The 20,366-nt window shown below is 38.4% G+C and overlaps 1 protein-coding gene and 1 long non-coding RNA gene across 8 annotated transcripts in view; one reads left to right on the top strand and one right to left on the bottom strand.

Annotated features, from left to right (window-relative positions):
* ARB2A (ARB2 cotranscriptional regulator A) overlaps window positions 1–7,186 on the bottom strand; it is a 434,723-nt gene extending 427,537 nt beyond the window's left edge. For 5 of the 7 annotated variants that reach the window (XM_059175475.1, XM_059175479.1, XM_059175478.1 and 2 more), the window contains exon 1: window positions 7,014–7,186. The gene's annotated coding sequence lies outside the window, so the exon portion shown is untranslated. The remainder of the gene's footprint in view (window positions 1–7,013) is intronic. The other 2 variants (XM_059175473.1, XM_059175480.1) reach the window with 2 other exon arrangements.
* Window positions 7,187–7,214: 28 nt separating this feature from the next.
* Window positions 7,215–20,366, top strand: part of LOC131832466 (uncharacterized) — a 151,630-nt gene continuing 138,478 nt past the window's right edge. Inside the window, exon 1 of the long non-coding RNA XR_009354066.1 lies at window positions 7,215–7,288. This is a non-coding gene — a long non-coding RNA (uncharacterized LOC131832466). The remainder of the gene's footprint in view (window positions 7,289–20,366) is intronic.

Below are 20,366 nucleotides of genomic sequence, written 5' to 3' on the forward strand. Positions count from 1 at the left end.
CAGATCACTTGCTCTTGGGAAGCCATGCTGTGAGCAGCCCTATGGAGAGGCCCAATTGGTACTTAAGTGAAGCTTCCTGCCAACAGCCATAAGAGTTAGCTTGGAGGTGGATCTTACAGAGCCAGACAAACCATAGAGGACTGCAACCCTAGCTGACACTATAACTACAACCTCATGAGAGATCCTACACCAGAACCACCCCTAAGCTGACCCTAAATTTCTTTAAGATACTGTGTGAAATAATATTTTTCATTTCAAGCTGCTAAATTTTGGGATCATTTGTTACATAACAGACAACATGTGAACACCACTAAAGCTCCCAGATTCATTCATTCTCATCATCACTGAATTACCTGATTTTCCAATTCAGCAATAATTTATTTCCTACGTAAGGAAAATCTTCCTCTAGACTTACCAAAATAAGAATGCTTTCTTTTACTGTCTCTGGATTTTAAAAAATAGTGGGAAATTAGCTTACATAGCTCAATATTTTCAGAATTAACGGCTGATCTGGCTGAAAGTCTTTCTTCATTGAGAAAGAAAGAGAGAGAGGAACCTTACATTTTTAATTAGAACAGTTAAAAACACAAACACATATGCTTGTTTGGATAAAACTAATTATGCATGTTTCCTACTGAAGAAAATATTCAGAATAAATAAGCTTGTTTTCAATAGTTTGTTTTCAACGATAAAACTGAAATGTCTAGTTTTTTAAAAGTACTTTTGTATTCCTAATGCAGATAAAATCTCCACCATTATAATCACTCGCACTGTTCCAAAATAACAAAATACTACCTCTAAACAATACTCTAATCACAATTACCTGTCAAACATATTAACACAAACTGATTTATCATATTAGTGACCTAGAAAAAAGTAGGAAAAATTCTAAAAGAACAGTGTACAAATAAAAAATGCTTTCATGCTGGCAAAAAAAAAAAAAAAAAAAGGTGCAAATGGTCTCCAGTAAATACAGTTTGTGTTGGATCCAAACCTAGAGCCACCCAGTTTAAAATTCAGGCCATAATCCAACCTATAGGAAAGACTCTACCACTGCCTTGACAGCAACTTAAGGGAGGTTACTTCAGCACAGTAGGATTTTAAAAAGATATATTTTACAGCATAAACCGTCACTCTTGAGAGGTAGTCAACACCAAAGGCCATACCCCAGTCACTGGAGGTATCAAGAAAATAAAAGTGAAAGGGTGTAATATAACCATAGAAAGGCAAAGACAAATGATCACACATTTAAAGATGATATAATGCAGGAATCAAAAATTCAAATGTCTAAGGGCAGCAGAAAGTTAACAGTCAGTCAATACATGCAGTGAGCCCTGTAAGTCATAAGCTTACAATGTATGAATGTAAAGCCTGCAACAAACTGAAAAACACATAGCTCATTTCAAGGGAATTGTAATTTGCCCTACTGTTGTTATACACAATGAAGACCAGTGTGTAGAACTTTCTATTTCTCAGGAGAAACAAAAAACCTGGATATTTACGTAAATTAGCTGAAAACTATTTTACAAAATTAAAGATTGTGCAGGTCCGTTTAGGCTGGATATCTCCAATTTGCAAACTCTGCTTGATGCAGTATTATAGAGGGTATAATTATCTATTATTTCTCCCATATAACTAAATAACTTCCAGGGCAAAAACAGATATGTCAGTAATAAAAATAAGACTCCAGTAATCCCTTAAACAATAATTTCCCAGAAAGTTCAATCAGGTCAAAAGTATTTTCCAAAACCAAGCCTAAGATAAATACTCCCAACTACATTAAAGGGTGTTAAACCAAACGGGTCAAGATGATTAATTTCCAAAAAAACTGAGTTAGTACTATAACAATTTCCACAATACACACAAAAATGATGATACACTGAAGAATGGGTAATACTAATCAGGAGAGTATTTAACTACTTTAATTAAGCAAACTTTTAACTTTTTAAAAATGCCTTACTTTGAGTTGCAATTTTGGTTACAATTCTAGCCTGTCCATATTCTAAACAAGGCACACAAAACCAAGTTATGCCTTATACCTGAAAAGGATATCACTTAACACTCCTTCATCACCTTAGATATTAACTCTGAATTGTTTTTAAATAGGAGCAGTGTGTGTATCCACACATAGTATCATTCTTGCTGCTTTCTGATGTCAAAACTCGTTTGAGGGAAATGTGATTAGCACAGGCTAAGAACATCAGCCATATCTTGTGACAGTTAATAGTTATACTGTTAGGTATTAGTTGCGACCATTTTTGTAATGAGCTCATTAAGGGCCTTACAAAGGCCCAAATCCAAAATCTTTTTTTTTAAATATTTCACTTATTTATTTGAGAGACAGGTTACAAGTAGGCAGAGAGCCAGAGAGAGAGAGAGGAGGGAAGCAGGCTCCCCCCTGAGCAGAGAGCCCAATGCAGGGCTCCATCCCAGAACCCTGGGAACATGACCTGAGCTGAAGGCAGAGGCTTAACCTACAGAGCCACCCAGGTGCCCCCAAAATCTTAGTCTTATTAGCAGCTCTCCAACCTCCAAAGAAATCAACCCTGAGTACATTATCAATCTAGACTATACTTAAAATAAGTATCTTATCTGCTATATAAAATGCTTTGCTTCAATAACATGTCTTCACAGTGATATTTTTCTCTACAGCAAAATCATCTACATTATCTATACTGGAAAAAGGAACCAGTCCCCAAAAAAGGAGACAATACAATAACAGAGAAAGCAGCAGAGTACTGCTGTCTCTGCCTTGTCTTTAACTTAGCTGTGAAACCTTGAGCAAGTCAGTCATCTGCCATCTCATCTGTACCAAATTAATCAATTTTAATTTGCCAAAGAGTGATGAGCAAAATTGTGGTACAATTTTTCATTCATTACTTTAAATTAAAGTAATCAGTTTAAATGAGCTTTATAACTGAAATAGTTAGCTAAATGTAGTACCCAAGAGTATTTTCTAGACAATGATAGTGTACAAAACCATTCAATAGTTTTAAAAAAAGGAAAAAAAAAAGTGTTACCTTGAACTACTAGGCCATTAGCTATTCTGGAAAAAAAAATCCTTTCCTTCTCATAAAAATAATCCAACACCCTCCCACTCTTTTTTAACAATGCTGAACATTGTTAAATTACACAATTACTCATTAAATTACTCAATTAAACCTCATTATTCTATGGATGGAAATAATGTGATACACTGTCTGAAAAACTTAGTTTATTCCTGTAGGACTGTATATACTGCACACCTTCCAAACACTGACTACTGAGCCAGATGAACTGACAGATACACTGGTACACAGTAGGTCTTACTGAACTACTCAAGGCCAAATGGCTGATTTGAGAACCATATGCTGAGATGTAGCTGGTCATCTGCTCTCTCCCGCCCCATCCCATTCCAATCTGTGGAGCTATATTAGTTTCTGTCACCTTGTTGCTGAATCTTATCTCCTCTGCTGCCAGTTCTGCCGCTTATTGTCCATCACCGTTACTGATGTCCTTTGCCATTCCCCATTGTTATATTGCTATCCAGTACTTCTTTCTTGTTTCACCATTTTTAAGGGGAGAAGGGAGAACAGAAAGAGAGAATCTTAAGCAGGCTGCACGCCCAGCACACAGCCAGATGCAGAGTTCTACCTCACAACCCCGAGATCATGACCTGAGCCAAAATCAAGAGTCAGACGCTTAACTGACTGAGCCACCCAGTGCCCGTTTCACCATTTTTGTCTCTTCTGTTTGTTTCCAGGCCTCCAGCTCTCAGAAAAAAGAGATCAACTTCACAGACACAGTCAGCCAATCAATATACTCCTTGCCTTCTAATTAAAAGAAAAAAAAAATCAAAGCAGGTCGGAATGATCCTTGGTTTTTCTGAACTGTTTTTTTTTTTATCACAATCTGATACTCAAAGGTTCATTCACTGTTATAAAAAGATGCTTTATGGTCCTTTTTATTTCTAAGTTTGGAGTTATTGCAGATTCTTGTCTACAGATAATTGAAATTTTTACAATTATAGTATTTTAAGGTTAAGGTAATCCACAGAGAAATAGCGGCTGTCTTCTTAACCCTTAGAAGACTCACCCCAGGGGCGCCTGGGTGGCTCAGTGGGTTAAGCCGCTGCCTTCGGCTCAGGTCATGATCTCAGGGTCCTGGGATCGAGTCCCGCATCGGGCTCTCTGCTCTGCAGGGAGCCTGCTTCCTCCTCTCCCTCTCTCTGTCTGCCTGTCTGCCTGCTCGTGATCTCTGTCTGTCAAATAAATAAATAACATCTTAAAAAAAAAAAAAAAAAAGAAGACTCCCCCCCCAAAATAATAATAAATCCAAAAATTTCTATTAAAATCAGATCTTAAAATAAATGAATAGCACTCCGAAGAAGATATACATATGGCCCCAAAGCATATGAAAAGATGTTTAACACCTCCAATCATTAGGAAACTGCAAATAAAAACTGCATGAGATACTACTTCACACCCATTGGGATGACTATTATCAAAGAGAGAGAGAGAGAGGATGTGTTTGGCAAAGATGTGAAAAAGTATCGGTAAAGACGTAGAAAAATTGCAACCTCTGCTCATTGTTAGTAGGAACATAAAACAAAATAGTACAACCAGTGTGGATAACAATAAGGTGATTCCTAAAATATTAAATACAGAATTGACATTTGATCCAATTCTGGATATATAGGCAAGAGACATGAAAGCAGAAACTCAAACAGATATTTGCAACTTCTGTTCAGAGCAACCTTTATTCACAACAGGCAAAATGTGAAAGCAACACAATCATCGACGGTCAAAATGATTTTTAAAAAATGTGGTATACACATACAGTGGAGTATCAGTCAACCTTAAGAAGAAAACAAGATACAACACGCATGAACCTTGAAAGCATAATGCTAAGAGAAATAAGCCAGTCACCAAAGGACAAATATTGTATGATTCCATTCATACGAGTAAACCTTGAGTAGAGACAGGATATTTAGAGACAGAAAGTAAACTGGTGGTTGTAAGAGGCTAAAGGGAGGGGAGAACAGAGTTAATGTTTAAAGTGTATGGATTTTCAGTTGAGGAAGATGAAAAGTTCTAGAGATGGATGACAGTGATAATTGCCTAATAGTGTGAGTGTACTTAGTACCACTCATATATACAGTTTAAAATGTTTAAAATGGTAAATTTTATGTTATGTATATTTTACCAGAATAAAAAAGATGAATGAAAAGTAAAGTTTACAATAGGGCAGGAAAGTACTTGATATTTACTTATCCATGGCTACTGTGTAAACCTTATCTGATTAAAACAGAGAACAGAAGTAATTTATTAACTAAGTAAATGGTGTTTAACTTCATTAGTGATAGTGAAGAGCAGAAACATCTCTAAATATTTAAGGACTTCAGATTCTCCTCATAGAGCTCTATCTGGGAAAGATGAAAAAAAAAAAATCAACAGTCTGTCAATAAGTAAGATCTCTCATGCACACACCAAACCACTGAATAAATACTCATTTTCGAGATTCTTAAACCCTAACGCCTCCATCATTGCTATTCTCCGATATACCAAACATACCCTTGCCTCACCACGTTTTGCTACACTAAAACACCCATCCCACAACCTGCAGAGTTCACTCTCTCATTTCATTCAGATGTCTACTCATATGCTCCTTTATCAGAGAGGCTAAGCTTGAAAATCCTATGTACAATAGTATTCTCTGTAATTCTCACTCCCCATAAAGAGCTTTATTTTCTTCACAGTTTTTATCACTACCTGATATATACATTTACTTGGTAATCTTTTTCACCATCCACTGCGAGTAAATTCCAGGAGCACAAGGACTTTGTCTATTCTGTTGTACCCCATCACCTACAACACCACTTGGCACATTGAGGGTGGCCAATAAATACTTGTTAAATGAATAAACAGATGGATGCTCACAGCATAAAATCACATTTTCCTCTTGGTCTAGGTACACTTCTATCATCTCTAGCCTTCCAACAGCCACCAGCCACTGCCTCAAAGCCATCCAGAGTAGGAATGATTAAAGTGGAATACCTAGTTTAAAAAGTCAGACTGAAACCTGGTACCAGCACTGACAATAATACCTTAATTAGACACTTCAAACAGTGCTTGCTCTCACAGTTTGTAAATACCCTAAATGAATACACTCTAACCTCACCAATATGGAATGAAGTACAAGGATACAGAATTTACCAATAACACTGCTTTAAAACAAAAAGATAGCATGTATTGAGTAATAAACATTGCACTTCATCTGTTTTAATAAACATTAGGAGGCACTTGCTAGTCCGAAAACCACACAATTTTTCCCTATACAACTTCTCAGAGGTAGGGAAATACACAAATGCAAGAACACTAGTTGTTAATAAATATAGACAAAAATTAAGTAACCAATTCTTGGCCCAAGAGATACACACTCTGCAGCATGAGAAAGAGTATGTTAAAACTTTGGATATGAGACTAAAGCATGCTTCCAATAAACACCTAAGCTTATTTTAAAGTCAAAGTTTAAAAACCCATTCCAGTCAAATGTCCCACCAGCGCCCATACATACATTTTACAAGTTTTGAGAGATTTTTTATAACTGCACTTTAATTTTCTGGCTGCAGTTAATGACATCTGGTAAAGCTTCCGTTGATTATAATTTTTGTAGAAAAAAATGTTTAATCAGACAATAAATACCGTCCCTCCTGAGAAAGCATACAGGGCCCATTACTCTATGGTCTCTAGGGCTAGCTGGACCCCACATGTTCATTTGTAAGGACAGTCAAGCAGGGAACGAACGCACGTGCCCTGCCCCGCCTCGTAAGTAAAAACGGTAGGGGGAACCTGCCCTTCGGCGGTGTCCCAGAATTGGGGACACCTGTGCGCAGGGCACGCCGTGTGAGATGTGGGCAGCCTGCGGCCCCGGGGCTAACGATCCCAGCCCGATACCGACCAGGCCAGCCCCTTCCTCTGATTTCCGCCAGGGCCTGCCCCCGGAGCTCATATCCCCGCAAACGCAGGTCCTACCTGAGCTCTGCCCCCAGCTACAAGGCTGCGGGGGGAGTCGGGAGGAGGCGTGGCCTTCCAGCTCGCCAGACGAACTCCCTCGTGCGGTTGTTATGACTTTCCCTCTCGGGATCCGCGCCCCGACCAAGTTCGAGCCGCACTTCCGGGGTCCGCGGGCTACTGAAACGTCATTGTGCACGCGACGGCGTCTGCGACAATCCGGAAATAGGCGGAGCGTGGTCGCTAAATTGGTTCCTGTGGAGCTAGGTGGGCTGGGAGAGAGAGGCTTGTGGGAGGTAAGAGTTGTTCTATTCTTTCTCCGCGGGCCTTGGTCGCCTTTTCCTTTACCCTCTTTTGTAAAGCGGGAGACTCCACTTCCTGAGCACCCTTGAGGACGGGGCCACCTTGAAGCCTCGTTCTCCAAGAAAATTAAAAAGCAGTTGCGAGACTGTCCATGCAGCCAATTGCCTACTCTCCCATTTATGTTTTGTTCATACTTTACCCACTGCATTCAGCTCCAGAAAAGACAGAAGGTCGAAACTTCTAGATTTGGAAGGTTAAATTTACTTCAAAATTACGACTTATAAAGTAGGAAATTAAGGTTAAGTTCCCTCACCTGCTTTTTTACTGTTTCCTGAGTTACTAGTGGGATGAATGAGAAACATTTGTGGAAATCTGTAATCACATGACTAAGAGGTCTTTGGTTCTAAACGCAGCCTTTATGGGGGATTCCTGGTAACAAAAATAAATTCCTGGTAGTTAAAAATAAAGTCTAGATCTTTAATTCTTATCCGCACTTGAATGTGAGATGAGACCTCTTTGGTAGTTGAAATGTTAGAATGAAGGAGTTTGTGTGTCGATATCTGGGCATTTAAACAATCAGAAATCCAAGAGGCAACTCTTAATCTTCATCTTAACCATTCAGCATCATTTGACGCAGTTAATTACATCTTTTTACTTGAAACTTGATACACATTTTTTGTTTGACTATTGTGAAATCATGGTGCTTTTTTGATTCTCCTTCGCTTGATTCTTCCTGATTTCTTTCTTTCTTTCTTTCTTTTTTTTTTTAAGATTTTATTTATCTGTTTGACACAGAGAGAGAGCTCAGGCAGAGGGAGAGGGAGAAGCAGGCTCCCCACAGAGCAGAGAACCCAACACTGGGCTGGATTCCAGGACCTCGGGATCATGACCTGGGCTGAAGGGCAGTAGCTTAGTGGACTGAGCCACCCAGGTGCCCCTCTTCCTGATTTCTGAACGTGAATATGCTCCAGACTTATTCCCTTTTTTATCTCTCCTCATTCCCCAGGTGATCTCATCCGTTTCCTCACCATGTTTTACATAACTTCCCTATGCTGATGGCTTCCAAATACCCACATCCAGCCCTGACTTCTAGGATTATTTACTCACATATCCAATTTCTTATTCAACATATTACTAGGATATTTAATATGCATTTCAGACTCTATCTTCTACCTTCAAAACCTGTTTCCTATTGCATATCTCTCCATCTCAGTAAATGGCATTGGATTCTTAAAATTGTTCAGATTATCCTTTGACTCCTCTTTCTCTAACATTCCATGTCCAATCCCTCAGCAAAATCTGTTGGCTCTTTTTTCAAAAGGTATGCTGAACCTAATTAGTTCTCAACACCTATACAGCATTATTCTGCTACTCAGTGGATGCTGTAATTGCCTTTTAATTGTTCTACAAGTTTGTTTGTTGTTTTTTTTTTTGTTTGTTTGTTTTTGTTTTTTTGGGTTTTTTGCCTTCCTACAGTCTAGCCTCCATTTGGCAGCTGTAAAAATACTTCTAAAATACATGTCAGAATTTGTTACTTTCCTGGGCAAAGCTTTAAAGACCTTCTTTACTCAAGTAGAAGAAAATAAAAAATTGTTTTCATAAAACTCTAAGATACTACATGATCTGGCCCCTGGTCCCTCTTCGATGCCACTGAGGAGGAGGGTTGTAAGAGATTTGGAAATATGGTGGGGATGAGTCTTGACCGGTAACGTTGGAGTTTGGGAAATGGCAGTCCCAAAGGTGATTACCCAGCTCTCTTGCCTGGAAATATTTAAAGGGAAGAGACCAACTGAGGGTGCTGGTGATGACAAAGAGATAAAAACTGTCGCATTTTGGGTGCCTGGGTGGCTCAGTGGGTTAAAGCCTCTGCCTTCAGCTCGGGTCATGATCCCAGGGTCCTGGAATCGAGCCCCACATCGGGCTCCCTGCTCAGCGGGGAGCCTGCTTCCTTCTCTCTCTCTGCCTGCCTCTCTGCCTACTTGTGATCTCTGTCTGTCAAATAAATAAATTTAAAAAAAAAAAAAAAAAACTGTCGCATTTTCCCAACAGCTAGTAGACATGTTGGTACATGGCTGTTGTATTCATTTTCAAGGGCCACCAATAACAAAGTACCTTAAACTAGGTGGCTTCACAACAAAAATTAGTGACTCACATTTCTGGAAGTTAGAAGTTCAAGGTGAAAGTGTAAGCAATGTGGTTCTTTCTGAACACTGGAAGGAAATTTTCTTCCATACCCCTCTTCTGGTGGTTTGCTGGAATCTTTGATGTCCCTTGGCTTATTGATGCAGTATCCCAGTCTCTACTTGCATCTTGTCATGGTATTCTCCCTGTGTATTGTCTCTGAATCCAAATGTTTGCCATTGTATAGGGACTCTAATAATATTGCATTAGGGTGTACCCCAGTGACCTCATTTTAGCTTGATTTTCTAATGGTCTTATTTCCAAATAATGTCATTTGTGAAGTAATGGGCTTAGCACTTTATTGTGAAGTAATGGACTTAGCACTTTATTGTATCGTATCTTTTCAAGGGAACACATTTCAACTTGTACCACTACTAGAATTGTTTTGAAAAAGAAGTGTTTCCAGTAGAATGAAAGAAAGGAAAAGCAACCAAGGAGCAGAATGAAGTTATATGAAGTAAGCCACCAGGAGAGGATCTGCATGGAAATTTGACGTGCTGGCTAGAGCATTCATTCTGCGCATCTGTCAATGGCAGTGTTGGGAGTTCCAGAATTTGGGTGAATCTCCAAAATGTACAAAAGCATCAGCAGTTGTTTTTAGGCAGCTTTTGGGCAGTTGTTACAGAGGGCACCATGATTTTCCTTTACAATAGCCTTTTCATCCCCCATCCCCAAGCTGATGCTAATGGACTTCAAGGCAACAGAGTGAGTGTGGGACATATATAGAAGTAAAAGGTGGAGGAACCAAGACAAAACAGATTTACCCTCTTCCTCCCAGTCATATTTGTGGGTCAGGCCTATGCTAGGAAAGAGGACACTTTAAGTAAGTTAGAGGTTTCCAGTTCAATATGTAAAGAGTTTGGAGCTTGGAGGTCAGTCACTTCCATCCTCACAATAAGAAAAACCTGAACAAACTAAAAATCATCAACTCTTTTCTAAATCCATGAAAGACTGCGGTCAGCAGGAAAGCTATTGACCCTCAAAAAGGAGAGACAGGCAGGTTGTTAAAGAGCACAGCTTAGAGGGAGCAGAAGTGGCAGCAGGAGTCAGTGTGGGTAGGAACACCCTAAATTGTAATTGGTAAATTGCTGGAAGCTCATTGTGGACTACCATGAGAATTTAAACTCATCGACTAGCTTTAGAGTTAAAAAGTTCAAGTGGTTCCCCTTTTGGGGAAAGGGAGACCACCCACATTCTCCTGAATTTTACCTCTAAAAGTTCCGCCAGGTTCTCACTGTGAAGATAGGAGAAAAATCCTCTTCTGTCTGGGGAAGAGGAAAAGTGACAGTTTTGAAATCTGCCTAGAGCTGTCTGTTTTCCTTATCAACCCTGCCATTAAGGGAAACTATTTTACCTAACCAAGTGGAGGTTTAGCAATCTAGAGCAATAAAAATACTCAGCCCCATCCCACTCTAGTCTTTGAAGTGGGGTGGGGGAATGGACAACATGTAGGAACAGAAGGGGATTGTAAACAGAGAAATGAAAACACTAAGGATGAATCCAGAGGAAATGCTAGAAAACTAAAACACATGAACAGAAATGAAAAATAGCTTTGATTGGCTCATAAGTATACTGGACACAGCCAAGGAGAGAATGTAGGTTGAAAATGTGTCAATAGAAGGTTTATAAAACTGAAATGCAAAGAGAAAAAAATGAAAAAAAAAAACACCCCAATATCCAAGTACTCTATGGAAATGACAAAATGTGTAACATTGGTATAATAGGAAACCTAGAAGAAGAAAGAAATAAAGAAAAGAACTATTTGAAGAAATAGTGACAATTTTCTAAAAATTTTCTTAATACAGACACAAAACCCACAGATCTAGGAACCATAGAAAACTGCAAACTGGATAAATACTAAAAAATGTATACCTGGACATGTATATTCTGAAAGTAAAAAATCATGAAGCTAGGGGGCATGTGCAGGGGGGATCCTTGCCTACAGAGAAAAAGGGGTAAGAATTAAATTGGATTTGAGGCATCTGGGTGGCTCAGTGGGTTGAAGCCTCTGCCTTCGGCTCAGGTCGTGGTCCCAGGGTCCTGGGATCCAGCCCTGGATCCAGCTCTCTGCTCAGCGGGAAGCCTGCCTCCCCTTCTCTCTCTGCCTGCCTCTCAGCCTACTTGTGATCTCTGTCAAATAAATAAATTAAAATCTTTAAAAAAAAAAAAAAGAAATTGGACTTCTCTTCAGAAACTATGCAAGAAGAGAGAAGAGTGAAGTATTTAAAGTGTTGGAAGGAAAAAAAAAACAAAAACACAGAATTTGATATCCAGTAAAATTATTCTTAAAAGGGCAAAAGAAAAATACTTTGTTAGACAAACAAAAGTGGAGGGAGACTGTCATCAGTGGACCTGAACTGCAAGAAATGTTAAAAGAAGTTCTTCAAAGAAATGGAAATGTTATAGGTTGGAAACTTGGTTCTACTTGGAAAAAAAAAAAAGTTTTAGAGAAGGAATAAAGGTAAAATTAAATCTATTTTTCTTATTCTAAATTGATCTGACAAAATAATACTGTCAATATTGTGTTCTATAATTAGAGCCTGTGGATAAGTAAAATGAATGACTACAGTGTTATAAAGGACAGGAGGGAGGAATTGGAAATACTCATGAAGGTGTATAGTGTTAATTCGAAAGTGGGCTTAGATAAGTTATAAATGTATTGCATCCTCTAGGGCAACTGCTTGAAAAGAGTGGAAGACAAAACATTAAGTAAAGGAAGGAAGCAATGGGGGAAAGAATAGAACACATTTAAAGTGACTTCAAGATCATATTGGACTTTTAAATAACTAAAAATTAGACATTTGAAAATGTCCTACTGTGACCAGAAAAGCCATAATGCATGCCTAACATAAAATCCAGGGAAGGGGAAGAAGATCTGATAAAACGGATTTGGATTGTAGTAGTAGGAGAAAACCTAGGTTTTACTGCTTGTTACCACACATCCCCCAAGTGCTGCACATTGAATATATCAGTTACATCCAAATATTTACGTTACAGAAATTATAAAGTTTAAAATGTTATATAATATTTATAAAAATCGTGTTTTCAAGGTTGGAATGGTACTTTCTCATTGGGATATGAATACCAAGTAATTCTTAAATCTGTTCCTGGTACTTTTCCTCTTTTATTAACTTTCCCTTCCAGCTTATATCTAGTCTGAAGTTCTCTATTTCTGATTCTTTACGATAACTAATGTAAGCACAAAACTTACTCCCATTCTTCTTCATTGTAATCTTTTTATGTACTGACTTTGCTGTCGTGGGCAACTTGGTTATTCTCAAATACCCTCAGAAACTTTTTCTCCCTCTCAGTATTCACTGAAACTTGATATATTAGATGCTAAATGTGGTCAGTAGGCTTTTAAGATATGTTGCCACATCCTTAAAATGACCCTTCTTTATTACACAAATACTACATACTGTAGTAAATCCTAGCTATGAGTACAAGTATGTAACGAATCCTGTGAGTTCTAGTTAATGTCCAAAGGTAGGCGTGGCCCTGAAGACCCCCAGCACAGTTACCCATTCAGAAGAGAAAAGACACAGTGGAACCGATCTCAAGATGACTCTTTGTTGGAGTCATCAAATAAGACTTTAAAAAGCTATTACAACTATGCTTAATGACAGGAAAGTATGCTCATACAGAATGAAAATACAGGAAATTTCAGCAGAGACGTGAGAAGTATAATAAAGAACCAAATGGAAATTCTGTTATGGAAAAATAGTATGAAATTTTTAAAAATTCACTGTTTGGGCCTAATAGCAGAATGGAAATTCTGAGGAGGGATTCAATGAATTTCGAGACAGATTAATACAAATGTGTCCTACGTATGCATAACACAGATTTCTTAAAAACAACACCGATTTTAGGGGTGCCTGGGTGGCTCAGTCATTAAGCGTCTGCCTTTGGCTCAGGTCATGATCCCAGGATCCTGGGATTGAGCCCTGCATCCAGCTTCCTGCTCAGTGGGGCTTGCTTCTCCCTATCGCACTCCCCCTGCTTGTGTTCCCTCTCTTGATGTGTCTCTCTCTGTCAAATAAATAAAATCGTAAAAAAAAAAAAAGGAAAAAAAAGATACTTCGAAAGCAGAATAAAATGACAGTTGTATATAGAACAATCCGTATGAACACTGTCTTATCAGAAATAGTGGAAGCCAGAAGAAATTGGATCATCTTACAAGTGCTCATATAAAAAGGTAATCAGTCCAGAGTTCTGCATCTAGTGAAATACCTTCAATAATGGTGGAATAAACATTTGTCACAAGCAGATAGATCTTCAAGAAGTGTTAATGGAGGGGAAATAAAACCATATGGAAGTTAGGATCTTGAAGAAGCATCAGAAAAAAAAACCCACTTTGGTAAATATGTTAGTTTTCCTCTTAATTTCATTAAAATACATAGAACTTTAGAACAAAAATTTTAACATGTCTGGTGAGGCTTATTAGATCTGTTGTCCTAATACATGCAAAAGCTGTATTACACATGACAGGATGAGGTAAGAAGTAATTGGACCTAAACACTATAGAAAGTTAAGGGTATATGTTTAATACTCAAAGGAACTACTGGGAAAAAAAAAATACAGAGGTATAGCTAAAAAGCCAATAATTAAATTAAGATGTGTAAGAATGTTCATAGAAGTTTTATTCATAATAGCCCCAAACTATAAATAGCCCAGGTGTCCATCAGATTGGGGTATAAATAAACAAATCTTGTATTCATGTAATAGAATACTACAGGCATGCCTCACTTTATTGTGCTTTGAAAATAATGCATTTTTACAAATTAAAGTCCTATTGCAGCCTTGCATTGAACAAGTCTGTTAACAGCATTTTTCCAACGGTATTTGCTCCGTTCGGAACTTCACATTTTGGTAATTCTAGCAGTTACTTTAAAATTCTTCATTATTATATTGGTTATGGTGATCTGTGATTAGTGATCTTTGATGTTACTATTGTAATTGTTTTGGGTGCTGCAAACCATGCCCATTTAAGACTGTGAGCTTAATTGATAAATGCGTTGTCTTCTGACTGCTCCACCAACCAACCATTCCAGTTTCTCCCTCTCCTCAGATGTCTGAATTCCCTGAGATACAAAAATAGTGAAATTAAGCCAGTTAATAAGCCTACAGTGGCCTTTAAGTGTTAAAGGGAAAGGAGGAATTGCACATCTCTCACTTTAAATCAAAAGCTAGAAATGATAGGTTAAGTAAAGAAGGCATGCTAAAAACCAAGATAGGCTGAATGCTAGGCCTCTTGGGTCAAACAGTTAGACAAGTTGCGAAGGCAAAGGAAAAGGTCTTGAAGGAAATTAAAAGGTCTTCCTACTCCAGGACAAACACAAATGATAAGAAAGTGAAACTGCCTTCTTGCTAATATGGAGGAAATTTTAGTGGTCTGGATAGAAGATCACATCAGCCGTAACATTCCCTCAATCCAAAACCTACGCCAGGTCAAAACCCTAACTGTCCTCAATTCTATAAAGGTTGAGAGAAGTAAGGAAGCAGCAGAACACAAGTTGGAAGCTAGTAAATGTTCGTTCATGAGGTTTAAGGAAAGACGCTATCTCTATAACATAAAAGTTCAAGGTGAAGCAGCAAATTATTGAAAGATCTAGCTAAGATGATTCATGATGGTGTTTATACTAAACAACAGATTTTCTTTGTTCACAGCCTTATATTGGAAGTAGTTACTATCTGGGACTTTTACAGCTAGAGAGAAGTCAATGCCTGGCTTCAAAGCTTCCAAGGCAGGCAGTCTGACTCCCTTATTAGGGGCCATGCAGCTGGTTACTTTAAGTTGAAGTCAATGCTTATTTGCCATTCTGAAAATCCTTGGGTCCTTAAGAGTTATATTAAATCTATTCTGCCTTCTATAAATAGAACAACAGACCCTGGATGATGGCACATCTATTTACACCATGGCTTACTGAATATTTTAAGTCCACTCTTAACATCTGCTCGGGGGGGAAAAAAAAGATTTTTTTCAAAATATTACGGTTTTTTGACAGTGCACCTGATCATCCAAGAATTCTGGCAGCAGAGATATTCAACAAAGTTAATGTTTTCAAGCTTACTAACACAACATCCATTCTTTAACCCATGGATCAAAGAGCAGTTTCACCTTTCAAATGTTACATGGGAAATGCATTTCTTAAGGCTATCGCTGCGTTAAATAGGGACTCCTCTGATGGATCTGGGCAAAGTCATTTGAAAACTTTCTGGGAAGAATTCACCATTCTGGATGCCCATAAAGAACATCATGATTTGTGGGGGAAAGGTAAAAATATCTACAGGAACAGGAGTTTGGAAGAAGTTGATTTCATGGTTGACTTAGAGGCACCCAAAATTTAGTGTAGGAAATAACTGCAGGTGTGGTGGAAATAGCAGGAGAACTAGAAGTGGAGTCTGGAGATAGGTCTGAATTGTTGCAATCTCATGATAACATTTTAACGGATGGGGAGTTGCTCTTAAGCATAAGTAAAGAAAGCAATTTCTTTAGATGAAATATACTCTTGGTGAAGATGCTATGAAGACTTTTGAAATGACAACAGGATTTAGATTATTACATGAACTTAGTTGATAAGCAGCAATAGGGTTTGAGAGGATTATCTTCAGTTAAAAGAAGTTCTGTGTAGGGGTGCCTGGATGGCTCAGTGGGTTAAAGCCTCTGCCTTCAGCTCAGGTCATGATCTCAGGGTCCTGGGATCGAGCCCCACATCGGGCTCTCTGCTCAGCAGGGAGGCTGCTTCCCCCTCGCTCTCTGCCTGCTTCTCTGCCTACTTGTGATCTCTCTCTGTCAAATAAATAAATAAAATCTTTAAAAAAAAAAAAGTTCTGTGTATATAATGCTATCAACATCATCTGCTACAAAGAACTTATTTGTGAAAGGAGTCCATGATGCACACTTCATTGTCCTATTTTGAGAAATAAGATCCTAACCTTTAGCAGTTATTTCCCTGATCAGTCAGCAGCCATCAACATGGAGGCAGGACCTTCTAGCAAAGAGATTATGACTCAGTGAAAGCTCAAATAATGGTTAACATTTCTTAGCAATAATACGTCAATTAAGATATGTACCTTTTTAGACATACTGCTATTGTACACTTAGTAGACTACAGTATACTGTAATTATAAGTTTATGTACTAGGAAACCAAAAAATCCATTTAACCCACTTTATTGTGACATTTGCTTTGTTGTGGTGGTCTAGAACCAAACCTTCAGTACCTCTGAGGTATATGCCTATAATCAGCGATAGAAAGGAACAAGCCACTGACATATACAATATGAATAAATCTCAAAACATGCCCAGTGAGGGGCACCTGGGTGGCTTAGTGGGTTAAGCCTCTGCCTTCAGCTCAGGTCATTGTCTCAGGGTTCTGGGATCAAGCCCCACATTGGGCTCTCTTCTCAGCAGGGAGCCTGCTTCCCCCTCTCCCTCTGCCTGCCCTGCCTCTGCCTATTTGTGCTCTCTCTCTCTGTCAAATAAATAAGTAAAACCTTTTAAAAAATGCCCAGTGAAAGAAGCCTCACATGAAAAATTACGTACTATTTAAACTCATTTGTATGTAGGTCTAGAAAAGGTGAAACCCATCTGTGGTGAAAAAACTAGAACAAAAGCATTTTTTTTTTAATAAGGAATAGTGGATTGCAGTATTTTTTTTTTAAGATTTCATTTATTTATTTGACAGAGATCACAAGTAGGCAGAGAGGCAGACAGAGAGAGAGAGAGGAGGAAGCAGGCTCCCTGCTGAGCAGAGAGCCCGATGCGGGACTCGATCCCAGGACCCTGAGATCACGACCCGAGCCGAAGGCAGCAGCTTAACCCACATGTGGTATTTGTCTTTCTCTGACTGACTTACATTGCTTAGTGTAATACACTCCAGTTCCAGCCATGTTGTTGCAAATGGCACAATTTCGTTATTTTTCATGGCTAAGTAATATTCCACTATATAATATTATCCATTCATCAGCCAGTTGGACATTTGGGCTCTTTATATACTTTGGCTGTTGTTGATAGTGCTGCTATAAACATTGGGGTACAGTGCCCCTTTAAATCAGTATTTTTGTAACCTTTGTTTAAATACCTAGTAGTGCAATTGGTGGGTCATAGGGTAGTTCTATTTTTAACTTTTTGAGGAACATCCATGCTGTTTTCCAGAGTGGCTGCACCAGTTTGCATTCTAACCATTTTAAGAGGGTTCTCCTTTCTCTGCATCCTCACCAACATCTCTTGTTTCCATAGCTGTTAATTTTAGCAATTTTGACAGGTGTGAGATGGTATCTCATTGTGGTTTTAATTTGTATTTCACTGATACTGAGTGAGGTTGAGCATTTTTTTCATATGTCTGTTAGCCATTTGTATGTCTTTAGAAAAATGTCAGTTCATGTCTTCTGCCCATTTCTTAACTGGATTATTTAATTTTTGAGTGTTGAAACTGAAAACTTCTTTATAGACTTCGGGCTCTAGCCCTTTATCTGATATGTCATTTGCAAATATCCTTTATTTTCTGCGTTGCCTTTAGTTTGGTTGATTGTTTACTGTGCTGTGTAGATGCTTTTTTTAAAATTTTTTTATTTTTTATAAACATATATTTTTATCCCCAGGGGTACAGGTCTGTGAATCACCAGGTTTACACACTTCACAGCACTCACCAAAGCACATCCCCTCCCCAATATCCATAATCCCACCCTCTTCTCCCAAACCCCCTCCCCCCAGCAACCCTCAGTTTGTTTTGTGAGATTAAGAGTCACTTATGGTTTGTCTCCCTCCCAATCCCATCTTGTTTCATTTATTCTTCTTCTACCCACTTAAGCCCCCATGTTGCATCACCACTTACTCATATCAGGGAGATCATATGATAGTTGTCTTTCTCTGCTTGACTTATTTCGCTAAGCATGATACGCTCTAGTTCCATCCATGTTGTCGCAAATGGCAAGATTTCATTTCTTTTGATGGCTGCATACAGCAAAGGAAACAGTTAACAAAATCAAAAGACAACTGACAGAATGGGAGAAGATATTTGCAAACGACATATCAGATAAAGGACTAGTGTCCAGAATCTATAAAGAACTTAGCAAACTCAACACCCAAAGAACAAATAATCCAATCAAGAAATGGGCAGAGGACATGAACAGACATTTCTGCAAAGAAGACATCCAGATGGCCAACAGACACATGAAAAAGTGCTCCATATCACTCGGCATCAGGGAAATACAAATCAAAACCACAATGAGATATCACCTCACACCAGTCAGAATGGCTAAAATCAACAAGTCAGGAAATGACAGATGCTGGCGAGGATGCGGAGAAAGGGGAACCCTCCTACACTGTTGGTGGGAATGCAAGCTGGTGCAGCCACTCTGGAAAACAGCATGGAGGTTCCTCAAAATGTTGAAAATAGAACTGCCCTATGACCCAGCAATTGCACTATTGGGCATTTACCCTAAAGATACAAACGTAGTGATCCGAAGGGGCACGTGCACCCGAATGTTTATAGCAGCAATGTCCACAATAGCCAAACTATGGAAAGAACCTAGATGTCCATCAACAGATGAATGGATCAAGAAGATGTGGTATATATACACAATGTGTAGATGCTTTTTATCTTGATGAAATCCCAATAGTTAACTTTTGCTTTTGTTTCCCTTACCTCAGGAGACATACCTAGAAAGAACGTTATTTTGGCTGATGTCAAAGATGTTAGTTACTACCTGTGTTTTCCTCTAGGATTTTGAGGGATTCTTGTCTCACATTTAAGTTTTTCATCTATTTTGAGTTTATTTTTATGTATGATGTAAGAGAGTGGTCCAGTTTCATTCTTTTAAATTTGGCTGTCCAATTTTCCCAACACCAATTGTTGAACATACTGTCTTTTTTCTATTGGATATTCTTTCCTGCTTTGTTAAAGATTAGATGATCGTATAGTTGTGGGTCCATTCTGGGTTCTCTGTTCTGTTCCATTGATCCATGTGTCTGTTTTTGTGTGGTATCATGATTATGTAATATGTAATATGGCTTGAAGTCTGGAATTGTGATGCCTCCAGCTTTGGCTCACTATTTCAGCATTCCTTTGGCTATTCAGGATCTTTTCTGGTTCCATACAAATTTTAGGATTGTTTCTTCCAGCTCTGTAAAAAATGCTGGTGTGATTTGGTAGGGATTGTATTGAATGTGTAGATTGCTTTTGGTAGTATACACATTTTAATGATATTTGTTCTTCCAATCCATGAGCATGGAATGTTTTTCCACTTCTTTGTGTTTTCTTCAATTTTTCATAAGTGTTCTGTAGTTTTCAGAGTACAGATCTTTTACCCCCTTGATTAGGTTTATCCCTAGGTTTCTTACGGGTTTTGGCGCATAGGAAATGGGATCGATTCCTTGATTTCTCTTCTGATTCATTATTGGTCTCTAGAAATGCAACAGATTTCTGTAAGTTAATTTTATATCCTGCAAATTTGCTGCATTTATATATCAGTTCTAGCAATTTTTTGGTGGAGTCTTTTAGGTTTTCTACATCGTGGGTCATGTCATCTGTAAAGAGTAAAAGTTTGACTTCTCCCTTGCTGATTTGGATACCTTTTCTTTCTGTTGTCTGATTGCTGAGGCTAGTACTTCAAGTACTATGTTGAACAACAATGGTGAGAGTAGACATCCCTGTAGTGTTCCTGATCTTAGGGGAAAGCTCTCAGTTTTTCCCCACTAAGGATGATGTTAGCTGTGGGTCCCTCATATATGGCATTTATGATATTGAGGTATGTTCCTTCTATCCCTACTTTCTTGGGTGTTTTTATCAAGAAAGGATGCTGTATTTGTCAGATTGTTTTTCTGCATTTATTGAGAAGATCATATGGTTCTTATCCTTTCATTTATTAATGTGGTATATCATGTTGAT

This window comes from Mustela lutreola, chromosome 5, assembly GCF_030435805.1.
Source record: "Mustela lutreola isolate mMusLut2 chromosome 5, mMusLut2.pri, whole genome shotgun sequence".
Lineage (NCBI taxonomy): Eukaryota > Metazoa > Chordata > Mammalia > Carnivora > Mustelidae > Mustela > Mustela lutreola.